Raw genomic sequence first — 17,287 nt, forward strand, 5'->3', positions numbered from 1 at the left:
ACCCATTAACATTCTTGGCATAGCCAGTAACAGACTGGGTCCTAGGCCTTTGGAACTTCCCTAAGGTCTCCATGTATTGAGAATAAAATGGAGTTCCTTCTCAAAGCCAAGAAAATGGGAGAGACTGTCATGTTCTGGGTCCCAGGCCTTTGGGAGACATTGCTTCAGATATTGAGATCCCAGCTTTTCCCACCACATGGGGCTGTGGTTGTCAATTCCAAGGCCACTGTAGGCTTGGTTAGTAATGTTCTTGAGAGACCCTGTGTTCCTCTTAATGCAGCTCTATTTCATTAGACTCCTTGTGAATTTGTTTCTACTTATGATATTTTCTTCTGACATCACAGAAGTTAACCATTTCCTTCCATTTCCCCTGAAAGTAGTATACCAGATGCTATTCTTGAGAAGCTAACTTGGCCATGGACCTCTCAGAGGCTGAACCACCAACTAAATAGTATTCATGGGCTGGACATAGAACCCCTCCACATATGTAGCAGATGTGCAGCTTGGTCATCATGTAGCTCCCCTAAGAGTGGGAGTCCTGGCTGTTTCTGACTCTGTGCCTGAGTTGGGATCACTTTCCTTCCACCTGGACTGACTTGCCTAGCTTCAGTGGGAAAGGGTACAATTGGCCCCATTTAGACTTGATGCATCAGGGTAGGTTGGTACTTAAGTGGGGAAGTGGTTATGCTTCTATGAGGATAGAGGTAGGGAGGAGTGGGGTGTGGGGATGAGACAGGGAGGAAAGGAGGGTGGCATTTTCCAGCTGGCTGTTAAGTGATTAAATAAATGAACTGAAGGACAAAAATGCTTACTCGGCTTAACACATACCTTGCATAAGACCTCCCCGCCCCAGCTTTTATTTTTTCCAATGTTACCTTTTCCTGTCTTTTCCTCTTCTGGCATACTTACTTCAGGACCCTGTCACTGAATAGTGACCTGCTGTTTGAGGGCACTTGTCTACTTCTGGCAATATTTTTGCTGTGTAAATCTCTCTAAGTGGTTAGACTTAGAAGTCTCCAGTCCACATTCAAATTGTTGAAAACAACCTGGGACTGAACCTAAAAGTGACTTAAGGGTTACAAGATATGTGTAATGCAAAATTCTGTCCTCAACTGGCTCCTTTTAAGCATTGGCCAGAGCTGAATGTATGCTGTCATTAAATGTATTCTGTCTTAATTACTCTTTTAATTGTGTTTGCAGTGATTTCTCCTTGGGAGGGGATATTAGTTCTAGAACAGTTGCATCTTCACCCTTGTAGATAAATGTTTTCAAGGCAAGCTATTCGGACTGAGGTCACCTTCATCCCTGTCTGTTTCTCCCTAGGGCAATGACCTTGCTTTCCTCTTGATTAAAATTTCTAAATTCTTTAGTTAAATGGCTGTACCACAAAAGAGCTTTATAATTTGAGTTAGTAATAAATTGTCCATTGTAGTTACAGTGAAAGGATTTACATGTAGAGCATGGTTTGTGCCTTCTGTTCAGAACAGGAAGAACGATCTATTATATACAATTGCTGTGTGAATCACGGAAGGCAATAGCTAGATCAAAGACTAAGGCAGTCAGCTGCAGGCACATCTCACAACTGTCTGTAATGCCAATTCCAAGCAATCTGACACCTTCATACTACTGCACAAAAAATAAAATTAAATATTTTTTAAAAAGAATTTTATGCCTAATTAAAAATGATTTCTCATTATTTTCTGTTTAGAGAAATGTCTCCAAAAACTCAGCCTTTCTTTATGCTATGTAGTTAAGACTTGCTTTGAACCACCTAATCCTGCCTTTGTGGCCCAGCGTCTTGCAACTCATGTCAGGCTGGACTTTAACCTGATCAGTGAAATAGAAAAGGAACCAGTGAATGAGGTCCCTCAAACATCCCTGGCTTTCATAGGGTAGGTAATTACAGATAAAGAGGGACCTGTGTATGAATTGAGTTCAATGACCTACTTTGAAGCTGGTGTCATCATAGCACAGAAAGGGATGGAGAAAAAGGATGGTGAAAGCTTTCCTGCTTGGACAGAAGTGTCAGTTATTCAATTTAAATGGTTAGGAAGTCCAAACTGGCACTACTTGGAGTTCACAGACCAAGGCAATCAAGATTCTGGAAGAGGAACTAAACTTATTTCTAGAAACCAAATTTCTATAGTTACACTGGTTCAACAAACACAGAAGACCTGGGCAAACTGGTGTGGTCGAGCCTAACAGGAATGTTATTACTCTAACAATAATGGTGCATCCCAAGAGAAAAGGAGTGCATAATACTTGGTGTGCTCTTCTATGCATGTCTAGTCCCAGAAAAATCTTGGGGCATGAAGCCAGTTTCAACTTTTTAAAACAAGTTTTGAGATTATAGTGAAATCATTTCAACCTCTTCATTCTTCCCTACTGTTAAGTCTCAGATCCTGGGACAAATGGCTGAGGTACCTATTTAACAAATAAAAGCAGGCTCAGCTGCTGGTTCTCCCAGCATCCCTGTTTCTACCTGCCATAGGGTAATTGTTGGCATACCCAGCCTTCTAGACCAAGGTCTGAGTTCCCCTTCCCCTGGGTGGTCTTCCTTATGTAATCCAACCATTTTGGTTACCTGGGCTTTTTCATCTATCATTTACCATCCAGGCCTCTTGGTCTAGCTTTCCCCTCTCCCCTCCTACTTTTCCTCATAATGCTCACAGTCATGTCCCCTCTGGACTCCCCCAGATGTCCCTGCATCTGGCTATTCTGTCCCTTTTCTCTATAATAAACTTTCTACCCCACCATACCTAGAATCATCCATGACCTTTCCTTTTTATTTCTTTTTTTTTTTTTTCATTTATTTCCCATTTACCACTCCTTTCAAATTCTTCGACAGTTTTTGTTTTAATTGTTACCATTTGACTTTGACTTGTCTGGCTTCAGGATTTCTCAGTTATAAGATAGAGATAGCGACACTGAACAATGATTGTGTGTTGGGATGTGCACACAAAGGACCCTGTGAGGTAGAAGAGGAACTGTCTCCTTGTGTCTTGGAGACGGGAAAGTCATACTAAAATACAGATTTCTTAGAGTACGACTCTGTGTGTGCCTAAGGTGTGGGCCCAGCTGGGAAGGTCTCAGCTCCCTGAGCTATTTGATCTTATCCCCCAGTAGAGTAGCTGTTAGTGTCCTTAAGCCCAGCTGAGTGGTCAAAGGAAATGAGGGACTCTAGGCAGACCTATCAATCAGCAGCACCAGTGGGAGGTAGCTCATAATTTCTTTTCTGGATTCTTTTCTGATGCAGCTGAAGAGAACTGTGAGGGGGACTTCAAACCATGCAATGGTGAGTGTGTGGCCCACTGTACCCAAACCAGGAGGAACAGGTCTGCTAAACTCTCAGAGTCTAATATTATAATGCTGAGACTGTGGGTCAACTGTCATTCTGTTGATCTATGTGGTGACTTTGGGATTGGTCCTTGGTCTCTGACTCTTCCTTGAGTGTGGATTCCATGGGGGCAGTGGGTGGGGTTGGGAGAATTCCTCTGCATCCCTGGCAGCTTAAAGGTGTGATACTTAAAATATCACTGTCCATTGTGCGCGCACACACACACACATTGCTTTTGATGTGTGGTAAAAAGAGAAATTGGAAAACTGATGGTCTGCTCTCTAGAAGTTCTGAACCTTGCATTCTACATTCAGTTTTGTGTGGCAAATTTTATAAGCAGTTTTGAAGCTGGTAGAAAGGGGGCAAGGTGCATTCTTCAGCAATTTTTGTTTGGAATCCTTTTATCTTTTCAATACTTTCAACCATAGTGGTGTGATTCAGGAAAATTTAATTTCAGGACACAAAAGGAATTTCTGAGATGCAGAGGTTTTTAAGGTGTGCTAGTGTTGGGGAGGTGGATAAGGCAGATTCCATATCTTATGGCACAATCCATGTGGGAGTAAGCAAACATGAAAACACTAACCAGATTGGTTCGTGTATTGCTTTCAGTGGGGCTGGATTTGCCTGAAACCACAAGAAGGCATGAGGGGCTTTAGAATCGTAGCCCTCTTTTTTGATCACTTATTTTCCACAGTGAGCTCCAGACCATTGAGCATGTGGTCTCTCCTTTTGGAAGAGCGATTTGTAGTAGCTGGTTTGTCAGAAATATACTTTAGGGGTCAGTTTGAGTTGCTTTTGTAAGAGTTTTGCAGTCTGTGCTTATTTAATTTCTATACACATATAACCATAAGTAACCTTGGTCAAGTCACATTTTTCCTGGCAGAATTTTCTTGGGTCTTTTGAGGAAAACTTGAATATATTTTTAGGCTTATGATGTTGGCTTTTTCTCTTTGTCTCCTAATTTGGTCACAACTGTTGTACACATTCTTGATAGTTGTAGCTCTGAGATACGTTCTGAGGTCACAGCTGCATATGTGTGTACTCTTACTTCATTATCCTATTTGGAATTCTTTGTCATTTTTTCATGGGACATAGCTTTGGAATCAGCTTTCCTCTTAGAAATTCATAGAAATTTTCTTTGGATTCTGGTGAATTCATACTGAAATAGAAAATAGCCAACATCTTTTTTTTTTAAATACATCATCCCATTGGTGTTGTTTACTCTAGTATAAAAGGGTAAATGATATCCTACATAATCATTTGTTTAGCAAACTACAGTTAGTATATAAAATTGAAAGTGATGAAATAATTTACGCAGCCATAGAAAGAAGACTTCAGTATAGAGTTTACTGACACAAAATGCATTGCTATGGTCACAGAAGCTATCCCCCCATGTATAATTTGAGAAGACAAAAAGTGAAAGTAAAACATGGTTCTCAATTGAACAATAAATTTGAATGTGGTATGGGATCATGTATTAGCATACAAAATAATCTCATGATAGCAGAATTTAGGAATTCCCACAGATTCAAACTAAAATTAAGTAACATCAGGTTGTGTTCTTATAGTTCATGTAAAACTGCAAGTATTTAGTGTTTGTAATCTGATGCATTTGTTAGTGTTACCTACAACCACACCTCCTCATTACCAAAAAACTCACAATAAATCATGTTCTTCTCACATTCTCTTTGTATCCATGTGTTTATGTGTGCCTACATTGCACGTAGCTCTCATAAAATGACAAAATTGCTATTGATCCCAGCAGTCTTCTCAGTAAAGTTTTATGTACTTTTGATTGGTTTTAAAACAGTATTTGAATTCTCATGATTTTTGCGTTCATGTTCATGGTAAATAACTTTTAAAATAACCTAATTCCTTATTTGTTGAGGTTATGGTTTGTGTCTCAGAAGGATGGTAAGGTAAATCAATGAAGACAATAGCAATGGTAAAGGGATTACACACTTATAAAAGACTTTCACAGTCAGTGCTGTATTGGTCATGAAACTGTATAATTACAGCATAATCAATGTCAAATCAAGAAACTTCTCTCTCTCTCTGATTTCAATCTTGCTGCATTCCCATTTATCCTTTGGGTAGGAGAGCTTCAGTCATCTTGTCTACCTTATAGTTCACAAGAGAAAATGAAGGGCAGAAACAGCACAACCTAGCTGAAGCAATCACTTTCAAAGAATTTTTGTAACTTATTTTTATTTGGTATGTGGAGAAGGAAAATCAAATATCAGGCTTTTTAGAGCAAAACTTGTGACAGAAATAAAAAGCAAGTGTACTTTTACAATATACTATAAAAATGCAGAAAGTTGGTTTATTTTGATGGCATAAGAGTTTTCTGCCAATGAGTCATGCTGCATGAAGTGAAAATGAGTTAAGAAACAGAATGACTTGTTTTGTTTGAATTGAAATAATGACAAATTACAGTTGAATAAAAATGTAATAGTCTTAGACAAGTAACACTTTTCTTAGTTTTGTTTTGATCAGCTAACCCACCTTAAATGATGACACTTTTATTTTTATTGGGAAAACATGCTTAAACACTTAGCATTTTAAAATATCAGTTTGTGTATGCTTAATGTATTATATAGTTAATGTATAAATAGTGTATAACATTACATACTTATTTCTATTATTGTGAATATTATTCAAATTTACTTTTTTGTTTTCTTAAAGGCTTTATTTAGTTAATTAATGTTCTATCAGCATTTGTACCTGCATGCCAGAAGAGGGCAACATATCTCATTATAGATGATTGTGATCCACCATGTGGTTTCTGGGAATTGAACTCAGGACCTCTGAAGGAACAGAGGGTGTTCTTATCTGCTGAGCCACCTCTCTAGCTCCAAACTTCAGTTTTTATTATAGAGAAGAAAGAGTACTCTTTTGGAATTAAGTGAGCAGGGACCCCTGTAATTCCATATAACAGCAGATAATTACCTTATTTTACCTGCATGATATATATTTCACATTGGTGGGAGCAAAATATCTGATTTCATAGATCTAGATAAGACTAAAAAATAAGCTTGTTAAACTCCTGAGTGATGTTTCCCTCTTTACACACAGAATAATAACTGTACATCATGATTTTGTTTTCCTTGTCTTCACTATTTCACTTCTCTTTGATTTCTTCCCTTCTTTGCATTTTTAGGTAGGAAAATTAAATTAATGCTTTTTAATTGAAAAGGATTCTTCCCTCATACAATATATTCTGACCACTCTTTTCCCTCCCTCCACTTCTCCCACATCCAGCATACCTCCCTTCTTTCCCCATATCTATGTCCTTCCTCTGTATCCATTTCAGAAAAGGCCTCTAAGATAGGACTGCCAAACAAGATACAAAAAAGACAAGGCCAACAGACCTCACAGTGCAGATGGACAAGGAACTCTAAATAGGGGAAAAAGAGTCTCAAGAGCAGGTGAGAGAGTCAAAGCTATACCTGTTCTTAATGTTAGGAGTCTCACAAAAATATAGAACTAACAGCCATGACATCTCAGCAGTGGACCTGTAGCGGACACATGCAAACACAATCCTTAATGTTTATGTCTTGGAGACCTTCCTGGCCATCAAGGGAGTGGGTTCCATCTAATGGATTGTGCTGCAAGTTAAACCAAACATTAGCTCACCACTCAAGCAAATTTGGTGTAATCGTGCCCCCTTTACATCTTGTAAGCAGTACAGATTTTAGGTGGAGTGGTTTTTATTCTGGGTTTATGTCTGGGTTTCTCTTTTGATATCCTATACAGTACTATCTTACCCCAAAGAGACTAGAACATAGGGGTGAAATCTTTTAACCTGCACCTCGTCCACCTCTCCACTTTCAGTTCACTGTGTATAAGCTTTCCTCCAGAGTGTGGCCCTGCTGTTGTTTTTCAGAGAGCAACGCTCTCTCCTAACATCAGCCTGGGCTTTTAGGCATCCTCATACAACCTCCTGGGACAACTACCCAGTTGTGTGAGAAAATACAATGTTGGCTGTATTTGTTTGCCCTCCAACCAGCAATGGAGGAGTGTTCCCCTTCCCCAACACCTTTGTCAGTGTGAGTGAGCTGTCACTTTTCCTGTTCAACTTGACCATCTGACATGTGTAAAATTAAAGCTCAAAGTAGTTTCCATTTGCATTACCTTAAAGGCTAAGGATGCTGAACCTGAACAGTGTTTCTCAGCCATCTGAGATTCTCCTGATGAGAATTCTACATTGAGATCTGTTCTCTGTTTTTTATTTTATTTATTTTATTTTTTAATATTAGTTACAGTTTATTAACTTTTTATCCCAGCTGTAGCCCACTCCCTCACTCCCTTCCAATCCCACCCTCTCTCCCTCATTTCCTCCATGCCCCTTTCCAAGGCCACTGATAAGAGAGGTCCACATCACCTTAGCTTATCAGGTATCTTCAGGACTGACTGCAATGTCCACCTTTTTGGTCTAGGAAGGCTGCTCCTCCCTGGAGGTGGGGGGTAGATCAAAGATCCAGCCATTGAATTCATGTCATAAACAGTCCCTGTTCCCATTACTAGAGAACACACTTGGCTACTAAGCTACCATGGGCTCCATCCGAGCAGGGGTTCTAGGTTATATCCATACATGGTCCTTGATTGGAGATACAGTCCCATAAAAGACTCCTGTGCCCAGATATATTTGATCCTTGTGAAGCTCCTGTCCTCTCCAGGTGATACTAACTCTCTCTTCTTTCATATGATTCCTTGCCCTCAGAGGATCAGACCCACAGTGCAAGTGATGCTCAGCACAGAACTCACTGCCTGCGGAGATGTTTTTCTAAAAAAATAAAATAAAATTTCTTAAGCATAAGATCTGATCTAAGAAGGTCTGTGAGGATGGCAACAATGTCTGATTTAATGCACACACAAACACATATAATAATAATCAGAGGTCCCCTCATCCACCCAGTCAAAAATCTTATAAAAATTTAGTTAGATAAGAAACCCTCCCTTAAAGGAATCCTTAAAAGTCTAAGGTCTTGCTAGCCATGCATGCGCAAGCCTTTAATCCTGCCACCTGAAAGGCAGACACAGGCTGTTCTCTGTGTGTTCAGTGTTGGCCTGGTTGACAAAGAGAGTCCAGCACAGACAGGCCTACATGATGAAACCCAGTCTTAAAAAAAAATAAACAGAAAATCTGAGATGGATTTAGTGGCGCAGGGCTTGAATCCCAGCCCTCTGGCAGGAAGAAGCAGGCCAGTCTCAGCGAGTTCAAGGTCAGCCTGGTCTACAGATCTAGTCCAAGACAACCATGGCTAAAAGAAGAAGCCCTGTCTCAAAATGCCAAATCGTGTGGTGTGTGTGTATACATACATATATATGTATTAGCTGTATACATACACAGAGAAATTTATTCTGTCAGTTCATTTCATGCAGAGAGCCTTCACTAGTGCAGGTTTCTGTTTTCTTCATCTTTCTATTGAGGAAGAAGTTTAACTGATAGTACTCCAAAGTGTCATGTTTTTTCCTGCCTTTTTTCTCCTGGGTTTTCTCTTATCTTCCAGGAGAAAAGTGGCAGCAGTTTACATGACCCCAGTGTGAAGTCAGAGAACAAAAAACTCCTTGCATTTTCTTAAATCTCTCTTTAATTCTTAAAATTCTTGGCACCCTTCCACCTGTTGGACAGAGTGTTCACTCTGCTGAAGGTTGTTGAATAATGGTTGTGCCGCTATCCAAGCTGATTCGAGGAGGAAGAGGGTAATTGTATCCTGAGTGCTGAAAGACACAGGGTAGGCTAGGGGAGGACAGGCACAAATGATGATGAAATGCAAACATGCAGATCTGAAGAAGGTTTGGTCCTTAAAGAGAAACCTGGACCAGGAATCACTAAGCCTTGTCCCTTCAGTACACTCTAATCCTAAGGGAGGTGCTCATGTCACTCAAGACTCATTGGCCAATCAGATGCTTTCATTCCTCCAGTCAGAGGGAGAGGCGGGTTCTTCTTGGCGCCTTGCTGCAAGTTCGCTCTTTAGCTGAGCGGGGTTGAATGGTTGGTCTGCTCTGGTATAAGCAATGCTGCTGTGTACTGTGAGGGGACTTCAGCCAAGTTCCAAAGTTGCAACATGGTGAGTGTGTGTCCACTGCCCCCAGCCTGGTGGAGCAGGAGGCTGAACAGTAGGAGAAGCTGTTTAAGATCCTTCCTGATGCTGGGTGGGAACCGGCAGACAGAAACAGCCACCAGAGAGGCCCTGTTTCCTAGCCCTGAACATAGCAGGGCATTTGCATATCTCCAGTATATTGACTTGTGTTTGGGAACAGAGAGAACTCACTTCCGGAACAGGAGGTTAAAATGAAAGCTTTATTTTCTGAGCTCAGGGAAGCGGCCAGTTCAGATCTGAACGGTGCCCCAGGGTATGCTTTATTGTATATTTAAAGGGTTAAATCCACAAGGTGAGGGCCCCTTGGAGAGAGTCAGGGTCATCCAATCAAATGTGGGTTAAGCAAGGGAGTTTATGTTGGAGGCTGTGGTGATCCAGTACACCTGGGCTCAACACTTTTAAATGTTTTCTGAGACATTCGGCCTGGAACCTAAGGTCTCTAATTTATATCACTTGACATTTGTTCGAGAGCTCAAGGTGATAAGGCAACAGAGAAGTGTGTCCTTTGACTGTTAGTAAGTGAGGGCTTTGTAAGATATATATACAATTTAAGCCACCTGGTTAAAGTAACAGCAAGTTTAACCAGTTAACTGATAATTAGGAAAATGTTTCAATGTGTTCAGTGGAAAACGGCGCTGCAACCTTGGGACTGTAAAGTTAGATTTACCTTGCTAGTAAAATGGAAGAGCTGCTTGGGGAAGGTTGGGCTCTGGAGGCCACCTCTTACACACTATGTGTATGCATGTTTTATGGAAGTTGTAAGTAACATATGTATTGAGTAGCACTTCAGTGTAAAGCTGTGATGTAAATGCATAGAACAGTTGATGTACAGAATTTTTCAGTGCTTAGGTGACAGGACATCACACCAAGTAGATTAGCTAAGGGCTATTTTAAAACAGATAAGTAGCATGCCAACCCAGCCTGTTAGAGATTGGGATGCTAGGAAACCCATTTGCTCAAGAGGATAGTCAACAAATTTGTCTCCAGCCATAACCAAGGAGAAAGCTCCTGATTCATACCAACCATTGGCCCATCTCCATGTAAAAAAAGAGACATCTAACAAGCTGCTTAGTGGGCCATTACAGAATCAGAGCCAACATTAAAGCCTGATGTGCCATAAAGTTGCATTTTTCTTCTTAAGAAAAGCATAGTTCAGCCAAACGGGCAAGACATCTGATGAAAACAGTTGAACAGAGAAAACACTGTTGTGTTGAGGGCTGCCCTGACCAAACAAAACCTTCCTTGAGGTCCTCATGATGGAGAATAATCTAACTTCTCACACTCCTCAAATATGCTTTGCAGAGCCAGTATATCCTGTGGCCTAGGCCTTGGGAGATTTCCCCAAGATTCTGAGTTATTTAAAATAAAGCACTGTTCCTTTTCTAAAACCAGAAATAGGGTGAGCAGCAAGGTAAGGACATTTGAGGAGTGCTTGCTTCTGATTTTGAGAACCCACCTCTTTCAAACACATGGAGATACCCTCATCAGTTCCAAAGTCACTGTGGTGTTGGTAAATAATGTTATTGAGATCTTGTGTTTCCCTCATGCAGTATTGTTTTTTTAGACTCCTCATGATTTTATCCCATTGTATGAGAATTTCTGATCAATTCATAGACGTTTCCTGTTTCCTTCCATTTCTTTCAAGGAAGTAGTGTACAAGATGCTATTCTTCTCAAGAAGCTTAGTTAGGATAAGATGTAGCTTGTGCAAGACCTTCCCACCCTAGCTTTTTGTTGTTGTTGTATTTTTTAATTTTATTTTTATTAATTTTTATTTTATTACTTTATTCACTTTTCATCCCAGCTGCATCCCCTTCCTGTTTCCTCTCCTAATCCCACATTCCCTTTCTCCTTCTCTCCCATGCCCCTCCCCAATTCCAATAATGGGGTAGGTCCTTCCCACTTCCATCTAACCCCAGTCCATCAGGTTTCATCAGGACCAGCTTCTCAGTATTCTTCTCTGGACTGACAAGGCTGTTCCCCCCTCAGGTGGAGGTGATCAAAGAGCTAGTCATTGAGTTCATGTCAGAGACAGTCCCTGTTCCCTCTACCAGGGAACCCCCTTGGACACTGAACTGCCTTGGGCCACTTCTATGCAGGAGTTCTAAGTTATCTCCATGCATGATCCTTGCTTGGAGTATCAGTCTCAGAAATGACCCCTGTGCCCAGAGTTCTCGGTTCTGTTGATCTTGTGGGGCTTTTTTTCCTTCCAGGTCCCCCTCTATCTCCCCCTTCCTCCCCCAAATTCCCTGCACTCTGCAAAAAGGTTGGCTCTGAATCTCAGCATATTTTTTTTGATATCCTGCTGAGTAAAGTCTTTCAGAAGCCCTCTGTGATAGGCTCCTGTCCTGTTTCCTGTTTTCTCCCTCTTCTGATGTCTGTCTTGTTTGCCTTTCTCAATGAAGATTGAGCATCATACCAGGGTCCTCCCTCTTGATCAGCTTCCTTAGGTGTACAGATTTTAGTATGATTATCCTATATTATATGTCTAATATCCACTTTTAAGTAGTATATACCATGTGCCTCTTTCTGCTTCTGGGATACCTCGCTCAGGATGATCATTTCTAGATCCCACCTTTTGCTTGCTGATTTCATGCTTTCTTTGCTTTCAAATGCTGAGTAGTATTCCATTGTGTAAATGTACCATAATTTCTGTATCCATTTCTCCGTAGAGGGACATCTGGGTTGTTTCCAGCTTCTGACTATTACAAATAAAGCTTCTATGAACATGGTTGAGCAAATGTCCTTGTTGTATACTTGAGTAACTTTTGGATATATGCCTAGGAGTGGTATAGCTGGATCTTGAGGAAGCACTATTCCTAGTTGTCTTAGAAAGGGCCAGATTGATTTCCAAGATGGTTGTACAAGTTTAATTTCCCACCAGCAATGGAGGAGGGTTCTTCTTTCTCCACATCCTCTCCAGCATGTGTTGTCATTTGAGTTTTTGATCTTAGCCATTCTGATGGGTGTAAGGTGATATCTCAGGGTCATTTTGATTTGCATTTCCCTGAGACTAAAGATGTTGGGAATTTCTTTATGTGTTTCTCTGCCATTTAATGTTCCTCTATTGAGAATTCTCTCTTTAGCTCTGTACCCCATTTTTTAATTGGGTTACTTGATTTGTTGCTTCTTAATTTCTTTATGTATTAGGATATTAGCCCTCTGTCAGATAGAGAGTTGGTGAAGATCCTTTCTCAATCTGTAAGCTGTCGTTTTGTTCTTATGGCATTGTCCTTTGATTTATAGAAGCTTTCCAGTTTCATGAGGTCCCATTTATTGATTGTTGATCTTAGAGTCTGTGCTGTTGTTCAGGAAGTTGTCTCTTGTGCTAATGAGTTCCAGGCTCTTCTCTACTTTCCTTTTTAAGATGTTTAGTGTGTCTGGTTTTATGTTGAGGTTACAGAATGGTGTCAAGGAAGAAATGTTGATGAAACTTCAGCAGTATTTTTCCTTTCCACTAACAGCAAGCACAATGATGTGCCTTAAGGAATTCAATTCCAGGATTAAAAGAAGTTTCTGAGCTGCATAGGTTTCTCAGGTGTACATGGTGTTATGCATTTATATAGGACAGATTTCACATTTTCTGCTGGAATACATGTGGCAAGAAGGAGACATAAAATTACTATTTAACATTGTTTTGTTTATGGGAATCAGTAGGACTGGGTTTTCCTGCAGTCACTAGGGGGAATAACCTACAGCCTAATAGCCCACCTTTCTGGTGAGCTCCATTTACAGAGAGAGGTCTAGAGCATGGGGACTTTGAAAAAAGATCAGTTGTATCTAGAAGATAATATGAATAGTGTAGGTGTCACTTTGAGTTATTTTGTGGGTGTTGTGATGTTTCTGTTTATTTAATTTCTATATTTATACAATCATAGGTAACATTGGTCTACTTTTTTCTTGGTTGAGTTTCCTTAGGTATCTTGATGAAATCTTGACTATATTTTTGGGTTTATGTTCTTGGCACTTTTGATTCATTCTTTCACAAAAATTTTGCATAATTTTAATTGTTGTGGTTGTAAAGTAAGTATAGAATTCATATTTGTCTCTGTGTGTAATACATCTTCATAATCCTGTTGAGAATTCTGTGTTAGTTTTTCACGTGGTAAATTCAGTTGGTGGAATGCCATCATAAAATGGCTGGTTGCCACCAACTAAAGAGCATGCAGGTGCTGAACCTAGGCATCGTATGCATATCAACTGCTAGGCATCTTTGTCTTCATGTCGGTCACTAGCAATTGAAATAGGGCTGTCTGTGACATGGACACAGTTGTCTGTTTATGAATCACTTTGCACTAGCTGGGCTGCCTTCACTGTCCTCAGTGGAAGAAGATGCACTTAGTTCATATGTAACTTGATGTGTTGAAGGAGAGTTGGTGTGGGGAGGCTTCCCTTGCCTGAGAATAAGGGGAGGAGGAGTAGGGTAAGAGAGTGGGTGGATGATACTAGGAAAATAGGAGGTATGAAGCTGCAAGCAGGATATAAAGTGAAAAAATAAATAAAGTAATGAGAAAATGGCTGGTTTCTATGTAAGTTAGAGATTCTTGTTGAGTTATGATTTTTATAGGATGCTCTTTTATTGAGGGTGGCAGTATCCCTAAGCAAGTGGCCCTGGGCTGGGTAATAAAGCTAGCATTACATGAGAGGATGAAAAACAAGAGAGCAAGGCAGGAAACAATATTTACCATGGTTTTCGCCTAAGATTTTTTAAAACGTGAGTTTTCTAAGCTTCCAAAATGAGGAGTCTGATCTGACAGGACCAAATAAGTTAACCCATTCATGACATGAGATGTTTGTGGTTAGGAGATTCATTCAAGGCATTACAGTAGCAGTTAGAAGAAAAAAGTTATGCCCCAAGTGACTTGGCTCCTGGAAAGAACTGATAATGTTCTCTTCTTTGAGGAATGTGGAAAATATTAGGACTTGAGATAGCAAAAGTCCAAAGCTTAATTGGCTCTTCCTGTAGGACCTGGAATTTCAGAATGTTGAGTGTAGTACATAGAGAGGAAATGGAGCTCATAGGATTTCAGTAGAAAATAGGCTCAATGAAAAATTATGCTAGAGGACATTTGTGTTTTAATTTGGCCTCAGATCTTTCTTATTATGGTCATAATCTAAAAAAAAATTAAGTAAGGTAGAGTTAAAAATTGGGGACTTATTACTTAGGTTGTGATGTTTGTTTTAAAATCTGGCTTGGATTTTAGTAATTAGTCAAGGCTATATTTGAATTCTTGATTCTCATGTGTCAGCTTTCTCAGTACAAGTGCAAAGATGGAAGATGCATCCCCAATGTGTTCTGTTTAGTCAACATGTTACCAATGTTAATATTAAAATGCTTAATAGAATGTATATATGTATATGTATGTATGTATGTATGTATTGTTTGAAATTACATGCTTCTTTACGTTCTCATTTGTTACTCTATGGCACATCATGCAGAAGTTATACCTTGTACAACAATTTTCTAGAGGTTCTAGATAATACCACCACAATGACATTTCAAAAAAGAATGTCTGGGATGAAGCCTACTTCGTCATGTTAGATGGTATTTTTGGTATGTTCTTGGATTTAGTTTGCGATTATTTTATTGAGTATTTTTGCATCATTGTTCATAAAAGAGATTGGTCTGAAGTTCTCTTTCTTTTTGGGGGTCTTTGAGGATTTATCAAGGTGACTGTGGTCTTCCAAAAGGAGTTTGGCCATGTTGTGTCCATTTCTATTTTGTGGAATAATTTGAAGAATATCGGTTTTCACTCTTCATTGAAGGTCTTGTATACTTCTGCTCTGAAATCATCTCGCCCTTGGATTTTTTTGGTTGGAAGGATTTTGATGGCTGCTTCTACATTTTTAGGCAGTATAAGACTATTTAATATCTTTACCTGATTTTGATTCAACTTTGGTAAGTGGAATCTAACAAGAGAATTGTATATTTCATTTAGATTTTTAAATTTTGTAGCATATAGGCTTTTGACATAAGAGCTAATAGTTCTTTGGATTTTTTCAGTGTCTGTTATCTTGCTCTCTCTTCCTTTCAGACTGTGAATTTGGATCGTGTCTTTCTGCCATTTACTTAGTTTGACTAAGAGTTTGTCTATGTATTTGATTTTCTCAAAGAACTAGCTCTTGGTTTTGTTGATTCTTTGAATTATTATCTCTGTTTCTAATTTATTGATTTCAGCCCTGAGTTTGGTTAGTCCTAGTAGTCTACTCCTGTTGGGTGTGTCTGCTTCTTTTTTCTAGGGCTTTCAAGTGTGACATTCAGTTGCTTGTATGGGATGCTTCCAATAGCATATGAAGGCCTTTAGTGCTATTAAACTTCCTCTTAGGACTGCTTTCATTGCATCCCATGAGTTTGGGTATGATGTACCTTCATTTTCATTGAATTGTAGGAGGTTCTTTATTTCTTCCCTGACCTAGATTTCATTGAGTAGAGAGTTGTTCAGTTCCTACATATGTGTAGGCTTTTTGTTATTTCTGTTATTGTTGAGGTCCATCTTTAGTCCATCATGGTCTGATAGGATACTAGATATTATTTCAGTCTTGTTGTATTTGTTGAGGACTGGTTTGTGACCTACTATATGTTCAGTTTTGGAGAAGGGTCCGGGAGGTGCTGAAAGAAGATAGATTGTTTTCTGTTTGGGTTAAAAAATTCTCTAGATATCTGTTAGGTTCATTTGATTCATGACATCCATTTGTGTCATTTTCTCTCAGGTTAAGTCCTTTTCCATTGCTCTGTCCCTTGATGATAGTGACATATTGACCTCTCCCACTATTAATGTATGGTAATTGGTATGTTCTTTAAACTTTGTTAATGTTTCTTTTACAAATGTGGGCATCCTTGTATTTGGGGCATTGTTGCTCAGAATACAGATGCCATCTTGGTGGAATTTTCCTTTGATGAGTATGAAGTATCCTTCCTCATTTCTTATTTATTTATTTATTTATTTATTTATTTATTATTTAGGAGCAATAACTGATATCAGGCAATATTTTCAAAGTTTGAAAGTATGTGTAACAGCATAGTTTTTTTAATCTTTCAACATTTTATTGTTTTCTTTTTTAATTTGTATTAATAATAGTGTATTCACTTTGTATCCCCCCTGTATTTTCCTCCTTCCTCCCCTCCCAATCCCACCCTCCATCTTTCCCACCCCTGTCCCTCTCCCAGTCCACTGTTAAGGGAGGTCCTCCTCCCCTTCATTCTGATCCTAGTCTATCAGGTCTCATTAGGAGTGGCTGCATTGTCTTCTTCTGTGGCCTAGCAAAGCTGATCTCCAATCAAGGGTAGGTGATCAAAGAGTAGCCCAATGAGTTTCTTTCAGAGACAGACCTTGTCCCCATTACTATGAAGCCCACTTGGATACTGAACTGCCATACTGAAACTTTGTGCAGGCGTTTCAGGCCATCTCCATGAGCGGTCCTTGGCTGGAGTATCAGTTTCAAAAAAGACCCCTGTGCCCAGAATTTTTGGAACTGTTGCTGTCCTTGTGGAGCTCCTGTCCTCTCCAGGTTTACTATCTCCCAATTCTTTCATAAGATTCCATGCACTCTGCCCAAAGTTTGGCTATGAGTCTCAGCATCTGCCTCAATACCCTGCAGGGTAGAGCCTTTCAAAGGCCCTCTGTGGTAGGCTCCTGTCCTGTTACCTGTTTTCTCCCTCTTCTGATGACCATCCTTTTTGACTTTCTGCATGGGGTTTGAGCTTCCTAGCCAGCATATTCCTTCCTGATTAACTTCCTTAGGTGTACAGATTTTAGTATTTTATCCTATATTTTATATCCTATATGCACTTATGAGTGAGTATATACCCTGTGAATCTTTCTGCTTCTGGGATACCTCACTCA

Source organism: Meriones unguiculatus (genome assembly GCF_030254825.1).
Source record: "Meriones unguiculatus strain TT.TT164.6M chromosome 13 unlocalized genomic scaffold, Bangor_MerUng_6.1 Chr13_unordered_Scaffold_37, whole genome shotgun sequence".
In the NCBI taxonomy this organism is placed as follows: domain Eukaryota; kingdom Metazoa; phylum Chordata; class Mammalia; order Rodentia; family Muridae; genus Meriones; species Meriones unguiculatus.